Raw genomic sequence first — 16,084 nt, 5'->3', positions numbered from 1 at the left:
TAGATAATTCACCTTGCGTATAAATACGGCGCAGGTGGATACAGCAGCACTTAGTAACTTAGCACTAAAACGTTGATGCCTTCACCACGAGACAACGTGTAGTGAAGTGGGCAACTTTGCCTCTGTATAGAGCTTTGAGAACCGCGTGCGAATATATTGCTAAAGTGTCAGAGTTTAACGCAGTACAGTTGAGTTCGACTTATTCTAATGTGAAGTAATAGTCTATCATTTATAGTGTATCGTGCGGCTACCGTTCTTCAGTGACCAGCATTACCATCGGTTCGTCGTGTATATAGCTAGTGCACTTATCCAGGCTGGGCGGCCTAAACTCGTGCCACCACCCGAGGAGTCCTAGACGAGAACCGTTGGATATGTACACCGGAGAACCTACCCCGGCGACTGCAGAACCCTTTCTGGTTGGATTATATTGCTTTGGTACCGTGACTGCTGGAGCAGAGAACCGTCTACCCCACTATCGTGTGGGATCTACCCCCGTGAGGAGCATCCCTCGAGCCCGCCTCTAGGAGGAGGCTGGCTAGCTTTCATCCATGCTGTCGAGCATACTGGATTATAGCTGTTGCTTTGTCTACCGATCAAGGGAGTACTGCACTGGTTCCTGTATCTGGAACCTCGTTATTCCTCGTTGACCCAGACTTTGTACCCGAACATTCCTCTACCCTGCCGGCCTTACACCCGGAGGGAACCCCCCAGTATCTCCAGCTGGTACTAGTGTGCCTTATGTAGTTGCTATGCTACAGGTGGCGTCAGTTTAGACCCATCTTACTATTCTCATTGACTTACGCTCTTGACCTACTTTACGTGTGTTCTTCGCCTTACAAGCGCAAGTATAATTCTCAATCTGTAACCTAACGTTGCTTGCTCTGATAATAATAAATACCCTCTAAATAGAACTTTATGTGTCATTGCCGTATTCTTGTGTGGGTGTTCACCATATATATTCATGTACTGTATGGCCAGTAATTAAAGTACATAACTAAGTAGTGGTTTAATAATACCATACTCTCAATACAGTCAGGGAATTGTACCCCTCAGTTACAATTGGTCCTTCGAGCCGGAGGGTATCAGTGTAATATCTAATATAATATTGATATTAACCATGGCCAGCGGTGAACACTCCCCAAGAGGCTCTCCCAAGCTAGAACGCCCGCAGCGCAGACGTCAGCCACCTCCCTATCTAGAGGAATACGCTGTCAGTCTAATACCTAGCTTTAAACAGACGTTAAATGCGGATAAAGCGGATAGTCAAAGCATGTCAAATCCTACCGACCAGGCGACCCTGCCAGTAGAGACCCTAGTGGGTTCTAACGAAACTGACCAAGCTCACGGGGGGACCAGGGGGGACATGACATGACTATACCCCCAGACAACGTCAACGGTATAATCCCCGGAGAGCTCCAGGATAAAGAAAGCCCTCCAGGGACAGAACCCGACACACGACCAGAAGAGAAGCGTGCCCAGGAGATGGACCTCGGGGCGCGCCAAGAGAACAGATCTCCAACGAGCACTGTCAGAAGCCGATCACCTCCGTCAGTGTCATCCCCCAGCGAAGCGGACCAGATGCTGGCGCAGGCATTCATCGCCACCCTGGCAGCCTCCACTGAACGCGATCGACTCCAAGCACAGACGCTTAGTGAGCGCGAACATTCTTCCATGGAACAAGAGCGCCTCCGGGCGCAACAACTAAGTGAGCGCGAACACTCTACCATGGAAAGAGAACGCCTTCAGGCTCAACAGACGAGCAAGCGCGAACAATCTGCAGACCAATGAGAGCGCCTTCACGCGCAACTCCAAGCGCAAGCCCTTAGTGAACGCGAACACTCTGCAACCCAGCGAGAGCGCTTCCAGGCGCAACAAAGGAGTGAAGACGACCGCATAAGACTGGAGACCAGACGCCTCCAGACGGAAGAGAACATTGAAAGAGACCGCGCCGATGCACAGCGCGCCGCCGCCAATGCACAGCGCGACGCAGCCCATGCCCAGCGCGAAGCAGAGCGCGACGCAGCCCACGCCCAGCGCGAAGCAGAGCGCGACCGGCTGCAGGCGCAGATAATAGAACAATTGATTGCCAGGGCGACACCCCCTCTCTCCGCACGGAGCTCCAGGACATCATCACGACAAGGGTCTAGGGCACCTTCCCCTACCCGACCAAGTGACCCGGAACCCGGCCAACAGAAGGATCCTATCTACGTCTCCAAACCCCCTCCCCGACCGGTCCATACGAGACCCAGCAACCGGGAAGAACCGGCCTACGCCGCCGAGAGACTGAATAGAAGACTTCAAGACCTAGAAGACCTAGAAGAGGAAGAGGAAGAGGAGGAAGGTCAAGCCCACCAGCAGCAACGTACTCAGGACCAGGAGGCCCAGTACAGCCCAGACTTCACCCCCGAGTCACTGCGCTACAAACCCCCGACTCAACTCACGGGTGAGTTTGACGCACCGTCAGCACCGAGGAACAGCACCTGGGTACCCGGCCTCTGGTACCCACCAAGTACCAGCCCACGACAACACGTACGGGTAGACTCGCCCAGGAGGCCTCTCCCCCAACGCTCACCGATGTGCCAGCCATCCATGGCATCGTACCTTGGCACACCGACGTTCCCAGACTTTACGCACGAGGACAGAGCACAGTACACGGAATTACGGATGTGCTTAGAGACTATGATGTCCGACGTCCCTGATGAGTCGTACAAATATGCCATCCTCCTCAAGCATCTCAAGGTGCCCAGAGCGCATAATATAGCGCTGGCATATTCCAACTCAAGCACCCCATACTCCGCGGCTCTAGTGGCCCTCGACCAGCGTTATGGACGCATATGGGAATACGTGATACAAGAAATAAGGACTATTGACCGTCTCCCCCCAGCCAAAGACAATAGAGCATTGGATGACCTCTCTATCAAGGTACAATCCCTGGTAGGGATGCTGGGGTCCCAAAAGGAAAAAGGGAGACATGAACTATATGCTAACTCTAATGTAGAACGAATACTAGAGAAGCTCCCTCCAGCCCGCCAAGAGCGCTTTCGGTGGCAGAGAGACCACCGTGATCCCGACGGTCCCGAGCCATCCCTCCTAGACCTAGCCGACTTCCTCGCGAGAGAAGTCAGCAGCCTACGACTGGATACGTTTGTGTGGAGTGGACCAAGCCCAAGAGATGGACCTCGGAGATCTAATGATAACCGCCGGTCGGTGACCGCTATGCACCAAGCCGAATCAGTACCGCAGCACAAGAACCACAACACCCCCTCGACGAAAGAGAAGTGGAAGATTGTATGCCAGTACTGTGAGAAAGAATATTGGCTGTCTCAATGTGACACTTTCAAGAAGATGACCGCTGACGAGGTGAGTCAGTGGATCAAAGCCAACCGCCGCTGCTTCCGCTGCGCGCGCAGCCATATGGCAGCCGAGTGCCGTTTAAAGAAGAAATGCAGCAAGTGTGACGGCGCCCACTTGGATGTATTGCATGACAGCATCAAGAAGAAACTCGCACCCCCAAGTAGCTCGAGAGTGAACGTCATGTATATTGACCCCGCCAGCAGCGGGAGCTCCCGAGTGCTCTTGAAAGTGGTCCGAGTGATATTAAGCTACGAGGATAAGGTCATGGACACTTACGCCGTCCTAGACGATGGGTCAGAAAAAACTCTCCTCCTCGCATCCGCTGCAGCCCGGCTGGGTCTGCGGGGGAGCGAAGAAACAATGACAATCCGTACTATAAGAAGAGACCTGAAGACGTATAAGAATGTTTCAAGTTTCAAGTTTCTTTAGTTTCAAGTTTCTGTATGACAACTATTAAAGAAACTTGAAACTAAAGAAACTTGAAACTTGGACCATAAAGGGTGAAAATGTCTCCTTCACGATCGCAGCAGTCGGGCAGCCCGAGAAGCAGTATAGGATTACTAACGCCTTCACCAGCCAAGACATAGGCCTGTCACAGTACACCTACCCCATCCCCAAGCTGATGGAAAAATACGTGCACCTACGTCAACTACCTATACCGCTCATCGACGGCGCCACCCCGACCCTGCTCATAGGATCCGACCACGCACACCTCATCGTCCCAACGGACCGGGTCCACATCGGGCCCAGAGGCTGTCCAGCAGCAGTCGAGACCCGCCTAGGATGGACACTACAAGGCCCCCTCTCCAGGTCTCCCAACCGACCAGCAGCCACTCGTTGCCTCCACTCAAGAATAAAAGAAGAAGACACCACCCTCTTACAGCACGTCGAGAGGCTATGGACATTAGACGCAATGCCCTTTAAGAATGAAAAGAAACTTGTTCGATCAAAGGAAGACACTTATGCCATAACCCTCCTCGAGCAGAGGACAAAGAGAGTCGAGGTCAATGGAGTGATGAGATACGCAACTCCACTCTTGAGGCGAGAGGGTATGCCCACTCTCCGCGCCTCAAAAGAAGCGACGGAGCGATATCTACTGAACACCGAGCGGCATCTAGCCAAAGACCCCACTCAAGCCACTGTGTACCGCGCTGAGATTGACAAGCTAATCACAGCGGGACACATAAAGAAAATTGACATTCAAGAGGCCGACCAGACGACCGAATCATGGTACGTGCCCCACCACAAGGTCCACCACAACGGCAAGGATCGTATTGTGTTCAACTGCAGCTACCAGATCGGACTACAGAATCTGAATAAAGAACTCTTGCCCGGCCCAACACTCGGCCCCTCTCTACTAGGCGTGTTGCTACGTTTCCGCCAAGACAAGGTGGCCATCAGCGGCAACATCAAAGGGATGTTCCTGCAGGTGCGACTAGTGGAAGAGGACAAGCCCCTGCTCCGGTTCTTATGGAGAGAGAGGATCGGGGATGAGCAACCATCCATCTACCAATGGGAGGTCCTCCCTTTCGGAACCACATGCAGCCCATGCTGTGCTACGTTCGCACTGCAAAAACATGTCGCAGAGGACCCAGCAGCTGACGAGGAGGTCAGACAAAGTGTAGAGAGGAGTTTCTACGTGGACAACTGTCTGCAAAGCGTCTCGACGCCAGAAGAAGCCGAAGCCCTCCTACTCAAGCTCCGCGCCTCCCTGATCAAAGGCGGCTTTGATCTCCGGCAGTGGGCCAGCAGCGACCCTCAAGTACTTCGCAGCCTCTCCCCAGAGAACAAGGCAGCAAGCAGCGAGACCTGGATGGCGACCATCCCAGGTGAAGCCCAAGAAATGACATTAGGACTAGTCTGGCGCTTCAAAACAGACTCGCTCCATTACAGATACACACCCCTGACCACGGAGCAGGGAAGGTCGACCTCTCTACCGACCACCAAACGGAGTGTATACAGAACACTCGCCAGACAATATGACCCGTTGGGATGTATCCTACCTTACACCACCAGGGCAAAAATGATTGTACGAGAGCTGTGGGACAAGGAACAGGGCTGGGACATACCCGACCACCTCGCTTCCACCTGGAGAGAGTGGGAAAAAGAACTCAACTCGCTCCCAAATGTAAACATACGCCGCAGCTACTTCCCACCCACAGTGCGGCTGGAGACGTGCCAGATGGACCTGCACGTCTTCAGCGACGCCTCAGAAGTAGCCTACGGCTCGGTGGCCTACCTGCGGGCCCGAGAGGAGGGAGGAGAAATACACACAGCCTTCATCCTGGCTCGCTCAAGGATAGCCCCCCGCAAGCAACAATCGATCCCGCGTCTAGAGCTCTGCGCAGCCCTGGTAGGCGCGCAACTCGCCACGTTAATCCAACGTGAACTCACCATCCCGGTGCAAAGAACAATCCTGTGGTCAGACTCCATGACCGTACTCACATGGATCCAGTCCGATTCGTGTAGATACAAGGTCTTCGTGGGAGTCAGAATCACAGAGATCCAAGACTTAACAGAATCAGCATGCTGGAGGTACGTGGACACGAAACAGAACCCAGCAGATGTCATCACACGGGGGATGTCCCTAGATGACCTCACACGTCACAATATCTACAGTGACTGTCCCGAGTTCCTCAAGCTCCCGGAAGAAGAGTGGCCTAACCCCACCCCACGGGAGGCTAGTCAAGAGGAGGCAGAGATGAAGAAATCTATGTTCTGTGGGTTGACGCACACACCAGTCCCCACCGACCCTAACATAGACAACTGCCCCACCCTTGAGAGTGCGCAGTTGGAGACATTCCTGTGGCACCACCCTGAGGTTCCCTCCACTACTGACATTAACGCCGCTAACTACGAAGAAGCAGAACTCCTTCTGCTACAGCGAGCCCAAAGAGACTCGTTCCCCGATGAGCTAGACTGTCTGCAGGGATCAAAGCCAGTCCCGTCAGACAGCAGACTGCTCCACTTGGCTCCTGAGCGCGACGCCCATGACCTCATCAGAGTGGGTGGTCATCTGAGACGAGCCCCGGACTTAACGGATGACGTCAAGTTCCCTATAGTCCTCAACAGCCGACACAAGGTCACCGAGCTCATCATAAAGAAATACGACGAGGATGTGCACCACGCTGGGGCAGAGAGAGTCTTCGCTGAGATCCGACGTCGCTATTGGATACTGCAAGGAAGAGAAGCAGTACGACGCTTCCAGCGGACCTGTCTAGACTGTCGCAAGTGGCGAGCACAGCCCAGTATACCCAGGATGGCTGACCTGCCTCCCTGTCGCCTCTGACTTGGCGACAAGCCCTTTCACTCCACCGGCATGGACTGCTTCGGCCCGCTGTACGTGAAGAAAGGAAGAGGGACGGAGAAGAGGTGGGGCATTGTATTCAAATGCATGACCACCCGAGCAATACACATAGAACTCCTTCCGACCATGAGTACGGACTCATTCCTTATGGCCTTCCGGAGATTCACAGCGCGAAAAGGAAAACCGTCTATATTATTGTCTGATCACGGGACAAACTTCAAAGGCGGAGAAAAAGAGCTGAGAGAGAGCTTCCAAGCCATGGGCCCAGAACTTAAGACCCACCTCGCTCCCTCTCAGATCGACTTCCAGTTTAACCCCCCGAACGCCCCTCACTTCGGGGGAACCTGGGAACGAGAAGTACGTTCAATAAAGACAGCCCTGTACGCCGTGCTTGGGGCCCAGACCGTGGCTGAAGAAGTCCTCACGACAGTCCTCACAGAGATCGAGGGAGTATTGAACTCAAAGCCCCTCGGTTACGTCTCAAGTGATGTAGCTGATGTCGACCCAGTCACCCCCAACACTCTCTTGATGGGGCGGCTGGACCCCGCGCTCCCACAGACGGTGTACAGACCTGAAGAAGCGAACGGCCGAAGAATGTGGAGGTACAGTCAAGTATTGGCTGACAAGTTTTGGAACAGTTTCCTCCTCCACTACCTACCGTCTCTACAAACCCGCCAGAAATGGGTAAAAGATAGAGACAACTTGACGGAGGACACAGTCGTCATGATCGTGGACCAGTCACTACCCCGAGCTATGTGGCCGGCCGGCCGTGTAAGCAAAGTGATCACTGGTGCCGACGGAAAGGTCAGAGCGGCAGAAGTTCTTGTCCAGGGACGGACATACACCCGACCCGTGGCGAGGCTGATAGAGTTGCCAAGGCTCCCTGACTCCCTTGATGACGATCATGACCCACTGACTTTGTGAATTGCCCTACTCCCCACAACAGACATTGAGTAGTTGACAAGACGATTAATCTGTCTTTGCTTTATCTAATTAGGTGCGGACTAATTAGGAGGCGGCTGTTACAAAGGGTCAGATTAAACCAAATATATATATTTATTGCTTGAGATCCCTTGTATAATATTTGTATATCGTTTGATATCCCTTGTATATTCTTTGTATATATACACGGAATATCCCTTTACCTGGGTACAAACCAGACCATAATATTCGTTCTCCTATTGGACAGCGACCCCTAGGCGCCAACGACCATACCCCCAATGGCAAGTTCAAAGGCAACGCCAAGGCATGTCTCAACATGTCCAGGTTTGCGCAGTAATACGAGACAGAACTGAGGTTGGCACTAGATAATTCACCTTGCGTATAAATACGGCGCAGGTGGATACAGCAGCACTTAGTAACTTAGCACTAAAACGTTGATGCCTTCACCACGAGACAACGTGTAGTGAAGTGGGCAACTTTGCCTCTGTATAGAGCCTTGAGAACCGCGTGCGAATATATTGCTAAAGTGTCAGAGTTTAACGCAGTACAGTTGAGTTTGACTTATTCTAATGTGAAGTAATAGTCTATCATTTATAGTGTATCGTGCGGCTACCGTTCTTCAGTGACCAGCATTACCATCGGTTCGTCGTGTATATAGCTAGTGCACTTATCCAGGCTGGGCGGCCTAAACTCGTGCCACCACCCGAGGAGTCCTAGACGAGAACCGTTGGATATGTACACCGGAGAACCTACCCCGGCGACTGCAGAACCCTTTCTGGTTGGATTATATTGCTTTGGTACCGTGACTGCTGGAGCAGAGAACCGTCTACCCCACTATCGTGTGGGATCTACCCCCGTGAGGAGCATCCCTCGAGCCCGCCTCTAGGAGGAGGCTGGCTAGCTTTCATCCATGCTGTCGAGCATACTGGATTATAGCTGTTGCTTTGTCTACCGATCAAGGGAGTACTGCACTGGTTCCTGTATCTGGAACCTCGTTATTCCTCGTTGACCCAGACTTTGCACATTCCTCTACCCTGCCGGCCTTACATAACTAAGTAGTGGTTTAATAATACCATACTCTCAATACAGTCAGGGAATTGTACCCCTCAGTTACATGTACTGTATGTGGGGAGAGAGAGAGAGAGAGAGAGAGAGGGAGAGAGAGAGAGAGAGAGAGAGAGAGAGAGAGAGAGAGAGAGAGAGAGAGAGAGAGAGAGAGAGAAAAAAAGAGAGACAGAGAGAGAGTGAGAGAGAGAGAGTTATGTGTACTGTATGTGGGGAGAGAGAGAGAGAAAGAAGGGGGCTGTTCTTTGATTTGATTGAGTATTTTAGGTCAGTCATCACGTCGCTATGATGATCATCACAGCTCAGTGCGGCTGAAGCAGCAGGTAACATAACGTCAGTCAGTGTTATGTCCCACCAGTTCATGGACTATTCAAATCAAACCAAATTTATTTGTAAGGCCCGACCACACACATTAATGTCCCCATGGGCCAGACATGTCTTCTTTAAACAAGTCAAGAAGAAACATCACAATAAATCAAGAACAAAACAAAAACACCATGAAATCCAAAGAACACTCCCAGACATACCCCACGCAAAGGTAAGGAAAAACTCACTAAAACCTAGCAATAGGAAGAAATGCACCACAGGCAATGTGGAGGAGAGAAACCTTAGAAGGGCCGTTCAAGGAGGCGGGTAGGTGGCCGAGCGGAGATTGCGTTCGTCACCAACCCCGGAGCTGTGAGCTGGATTCGCCTGTTCTAATCCAGCTCACAGCTCCGGGGTTGTCACCAGTTTGGCTGGCCGTCTGCACTAATACAATTGGCTGTATTAGAGGGTGGGAGAAGCTGGCGGGGTGGGTCCGGGTCGTTGTAAACAGCGACTCCTACAGTTCGGTCGGGGCGCCTGCTAAGCGCGGATAGGACTTGAGGGGGATAGTGTGATCCTCCCACACGCTACGCCCTCTCAGTGAGAATCCGCGCTGCCAGGTGAAAAGAAGCGGTGATTGGCTGGACGTGTGTCGGAGGAAGCACGTGGTAGCCTCCACTCTCCCAGATGATCTGACTGTGGGGGGTAAGTGCGCAGCGACCAGGAAGGGACTGGGAATTGGCATACGACTAACATTGGGATGGGAGAAAATCGGAGGAAAAATGGAGGGGGAAAAATATCAAAAAAAAAAAAAATAAGAGCCGTTCAAGGGGGGATCTCCCTTCTTAGATGTCGGTGATAGTAGTGTTGGTATAAAACAGGCGAACAGTTGGTAAGCATGCACTCATGTGTGTAGTGAAACACAGATAAGTGCATGCAATAGCAACTGAACATTTTGAAAGATTGAACATAGAGCTGATGGTGGATCTATTTGAGGGGTGGGGGCGACGTAGAGAGGGTCGCATCCCCCCGGTCATCATCACGGGACGTCCCCTGCTCTACCTCTTCCCTGTATGTTTGTTCCTTGTATTTCTGCCCCTTAGTGTTATTTCCCTTTTCTCTCTCTTGCTTTCTCTCTCTTGCCCTTCTTAATGTTCCCCTGTTAGGCCCCCATAAATGTTCAAACCCCCCCTCCCACCCACCCACCCCCTCCTAATGTACAGTGTCCTCCCCCTCGTATGTATATATTTTCTGTTAGGATCTCTGTTTAACAGTACTGTATATTTGCATATCTTGTATGTCACAAATGTAACAGTACTGTATACCTGTATGTCATGTATGTCAGAAATGGCATGATATATATCTGTATGTTGCGTATGTCATTAATGTCTTGATTAATGGAACATGTGGGACCCTGATGTCAACAAGACGAAAGTCTTTCTCTGGTCTGCATCCCCTTAACAATTGTGTGTATTGAGCCGTACTGTATTGTACCCATTCTGCAATCTGTTAATAAAGTTTTCAATCAATCAATCAATCAATTAGTCTAGTGTTTTTCTTGTATTAGCTTTACTGTCTAGTCTTAGTCTTTGTAGTTACTGTCTGTTATTAGCTTGTCTGTAGTCTGCTTGTTCTGTCCCATTGTTGTGTATTGTCATCCATAATTGTAGTTATTTTTGTTGTTTCCTGTAGTTCTTTGTCAGTCTGTCTCCCCTCCCAGGTGTCTCCAGTGGTAATCATCCCAGGTGTTTCTCGTTTGTCATTTCTTTCAGTATTTGAGTTCCTTGTCTCCCAGTCTCTGTGTGGGTCCATTATCGTTGTGAGGGAAATATTATCATGTCATTATAGATCTGTGTTGAAATACATATTCTATCTCTGATAGCCTTGACTAGTTTAATATGACCAACTAGTAAACTAGTCTGACTACAGCAGACACTAGGCTACAGAGTGAGACTGTCTTTTTAACAAACGATCAAGGTTAGGAGGAGATATGATAATAGCTATTTCTCCAGTCCTAGTGTGAGCCATAGCAAGGCCATAGCTAATCTTTGTTATGACTCCCTAACTATGGCATATTTTGTTTACCCTTCTTGTCATATCTGGATGTCTAATGTACATCATTTCAATTATGTATTAATGTACGTTCTGAGCAGAGCTCTTGGTCACTTTCTGGTCAGACGCTTGTGTGTACACATGTGTGTCTCTCTATAAACTGATCTCTGTGAAAGCACAGATATTAAACTATGTTCTATGTTTTTATATACAACTAACTATCTAATTTCTACAGTTCACTGTCATGGCTCATTTTAAATATTCCTTCATAAAGTAAGTGTTTCATTGTTTAGTGTTTTTCGTGTTTAACTTATAGTGTCGATCACCCCCCCCCCCCCCCCCCCCTCTTACAGCGTTGGCTGAAAGGTATTTTGTTTTTGTGTTTTTCCAATACTCTCGTCTTTGTGTTTGAGTTAATCATAAATAAAAGTCCATTAACCCGCTGCCCATCTGGTCTTGTCTGCTCCGGGGTGCTGTTGCATCATCACAGCAACACCCCACAGTCAGGTCCTCATCACAGCAACACCCCACAGTCAGGTCCTCATCACAGCAACACCCCACAGTCAGGTCACCATCATCACACCAACACCCCACAGTCAGGTCACCATCATCACACCAACACCCCACAGTCAGGTCACCATCATCACACCAACACCCCACAGTCAGGTCATCATCATCACACCAACACCCCACAGTCAGGTCACCATCATCACACCAACACCCCACAGTCAGGTCACCATCATCACACCAACACCCCACAGTCAGGTCACCATCATCACACCAACACCCCACAGTCAGGTCACCATCATCACACCAACACCCCACAGTCAGGTCACCATCATCACAGCAACACCCCACAGTCAGGTCACCATCATCACACCAACACCCCACAGTCAGGTCACCATCATCACACCAACACCCCACAGTCAGGTCACCATCATCACACCAACACCCCACAGTCAGGTCACCATCACACCAACACCCCACAGTCAGGTCATCATCATCACACCAACACCCCACAGTCAGGTCACCATCATCACACCAACACCCCACAGTCAGGTCACCATCATCACACCAACACCCCACAGTCAGGTCACCATCATCACACCAACACCCCACAGTCAGGTCATCATCACAGCAACACCCCACAGTCAGGTCCCCATTATCACACCAACACCCCACAGTCAGGTCACCATCATCACACCAACACCCCACAGTCAGGTCACCATCATCACACCAACACCCCACAGTCAGGTCACCATCATCACACCAACACCCCACAGTCAGGTCACCATCACACCAACACCCCACAGTCAGGTCATCATCATCACACCAACACCCCACAGTCAGGTCACCATCATCACACCAACACCCCACAGTCAGGTCACCATCATCACACCAACACCCCACAGTCAGGTCACCATCATCACACCAATACCCCACAGTCAGGTCCTCATCATCACACCAACACCCCACAGTCAGGTCACCATCATCACACCAACACCCCACAGTCAGGTCACCATCATCACAGCAACACCCCACAGTCAGGTCCTCATCATCACACCAACACCCCACAGTCAGGTCACCATCATCACAGCAACACCCCACAGTCAGGTCACCATCACACCAACACCCCACAGTCAGGTCACCATCACACCAACACCCCACAGTCAGGTCCTCATCATCACACCAACACCCCACAGTCAGGTCATCATCACACCAACACCCCACAGTCAGGTCACCATCATCACACCAACACCCCACAGTCAGGTCACCATCATCACACCAACACCCCACAGTCAGGTCACCATCACACCAACACCCCACAGTCAGGTCATCATCACACCAACACCCCACAGTCAGGTCACCATCATCACACCAACACCCCACAGTCAGGTCACCATCATCACACCAACACCCCACAGTCAGGTCACCATCATCACACCAACACCCCACAGTCAGGTCATCATCACAGCTCAGTGCAGCTGAAGTTGAACGTATGTTGTCAGGAAATTTAAAAGTTATTTATCGCAGCTGTTTAACATGAGCTGGATTAGATGCAGCGTCAATGTTAGTCTTGCTACGACAGTAAGCCAACGTTGGATTCGCTTACTGAGAGGCGGGTACTACACGTGATTTATTGCACAAATGAGTACAATTAAAATAAAACCTTTTTTATTGCAGCTTTATCCCTTTCACTACCACACTAGATGGTTAACCCTTTCACTACCACACTTGACAGTTAACCCTTTCACTATCACACTACAGAAGGTTAACCCTTTGTCGTGTGGCAGTGAACGGGTTAACCTTCTGTATTGTTGCGGTGAAAAGGGTTAACCCTTTGGTGGTGTGGTGGTGAAAGGGATAACAGCCGACAGTATTTCCTCAACCATTTCTTCAACTCTCAAGTTGGGCCTCCTACTATAGGCTCTCTTCTCTGTGACGTCACCCAGAGGAATTCCTAGCGGTGCCAATGTGGCTGAGCTCTCGAGACACGGAACACGTACGGTGAGTTACATGTCTGATCATCACATGTCCTCCTCACAACAGAACGATAGGATTTCTAAGGTTTAAAGTGCCACTTTAAAATGGGTATAGCCTGCCCTACAGTCATCAGCTCCAAAGGTGACTTAAAAACAAAGCATATACACTTTAATATGCATTCAATAAGCCTAGGGCTTATTTCCATTGTGGTCCTTTTGGTGTTTAAAAGATGGACACTGTAAAAAAGAACTGTCAAAAAAACTGTAAATGTCTGGCAGCAACTGTTGCCAAATACTTACTGTCAAATTACAGTAAAATCAAATACATTTACAGATTACAACCTTTATTTAATGGTTAATATTTTGATAAAAGGTCATTTACTGTATTTTTATGGCATTTACAAGTAATCTGTAAAATAATAGTAGTAGTAGTTTTTTTACAGTGTAGAAAAGGCAGAACAGAGAAAATGAGAGGGAAGAGGACATCATGTAAACTATGGAAGGAAGCAGGAGAGACTCTAAACACCAACGGGTCCCCGGTGGAGAGGGTGGACAGCTTTAAATACCTCTGTGTCCTCATCACAAGGCCCTGTCATGGTCGCCACACACAGACGCTCTGGTGAGGAAGTCACGGCAGAGAGACGGTACCACCTCGGACCCCTGAGGAACTTCTGTGTCCCACCAGACGCTACGAGGTCCTCCTCATCGAGAGTGTCCTGACTGGGAACATCACTGCCTGGTGCGGTACGGTCAGCAGAGCGTATCATGGGGGCTGCACTTCCTCATAAGGACATCTACACCAGGCTATGCAGGACAAAGACTAAGATAATTATGAAGGACCCCGACCACTGGTATAACCGCCTCTTCTCTCTGCGGGGAGAAGGTACTGCCAGGGCTGTTTCTAGCTTTTTGGGGGCCCTATGCAAAGTGTTGTTTGGGGGCCCCTATTTTGTGAAACTTATTATTTGCTGCTCACCTGGTCAATTATGTGCACTCTGTGTATCTCAGCACAGCAGCACCTTATATTCATACAACTTGATATACTGTGAATTCTCTGTGGATACATATCAATTGCATTACATATCCATATTCTCATGTCCTATATTCTTGTATTATTCTATATTACTCTAATAAAATATTCTATTCTTATATTCATATTATATATATATACTGTGAATACTCTTGCACATATTGTCTGGTTCCATCTAACCCAACTGCAAAGTACAACACATCTATGATTATATTTTGCCTGTATATATTTAGCCTAGTTTATACTAGCTTCATTTTGTTTGTTTACTTTTACTTTATGTATTGTATAGTAGCACACTTATGGAGTCGGCAACAAGCATTTCACTGCACATTGTACTTGTAAACACAATTTAAGGGATAAATGAACATCTAACAGGCGTCATAATGAGGTCCAATTCTCAAAGTCAACTTCCTGTCTGTTGTTGCTACGCAACTACGGCTTGGGGGAAACATTCACCCCGGGTACATTGTGTACGCTTCATTAAGTGCAGAAAACGGATCGGAAAAGCGGCAAATTAAACACAATCAAGGGTAATTTTCTTCAGTGCATCACAATGCCAAAGAGCTACTGTGTTACGTGTTGTAGAAGCACGTTCAGCCACAGACTCATACCCCCCCGACACTCAACTAACCGCCTCGGACAGTCCTTCATACCAGCGGCCATCAGGCTCCACAACAGGGGGCAGCGACTGCTGCCAGACATTGACCTAGGACTAATAGGAACCCAAGGAGGACAATAACACTACCTTAGGCATACTGCACCTTATGTGGATACTGTGATACTGTGAATAATGTATATTTCAGTAGATAGTAAATTATAACACTACCTTATGCATACTGCACCTTATGTGACACTGTGAATACTGTGAATATATTTTTCAGTTAGTTAGATAGTAAATTATATTGACCTATTTGTTTACACTGCTTGTGTTGTTTTTACTACCTGTACCCCCCCCCCCTTCCCCCATGCTGCTATGATGCCTGAATTTCCCCAAGGGGACCAATAAAGGAATATCTTATCTTATCTTATCTTACTAATAAAAATAAAAATTGCAAGTTTTATATAATACCAGGCATCACGGAGGAAAAGTGCCTGGCGGCTATCAAGAGGGCACACATAGACGCAGGCGGGAGAGTCGATCAAAGCAGACACTGGTCCCCCAAGTCAAATCATACGTATATCTGCTCTACCCATTTCATAACAGGTGAGAATAAGGAACAAATATTTATATCGTAAATAAATGATTGGCTGTGAGGCTGTAAACAGCAGATAAATGTTAGCTGCTAGCTACTTCGCCATCTCAGTGTATGTGCACTGGAGGCTTCAAGTAGCTTTTTCATGTTTATATGTTACTACTATTTAAAAACGGAGCTCACTTTTGCTCGTACACACCTGTTGGTTGTCCCCAAAACTAAGATGGCGGCGGTCTTGTGACGTCAGAGTGTCTTCGAGAATAATGCCCATATGAAAAGTTACCTAATTACTAATTATTATATTATATTCTTCAATTCACTTTTGAAGCTGCTCAAACATGGCTGGTAAACC

Source organism: Notolepis coatsorum, assembly GCF_963971535.1.
Source record: "Notolepis coatsorum genome assembly, chromosome: 8".
Taxonomy (NCBI): Eukaryota; Metazoa; Chordata; class Actinopteri; order Aulopiformes; family Paralepididae; genus Notolepis; species Notolepis coatsorum.
Note: the sequence above shows the minus strand (reverse complement) of the source record.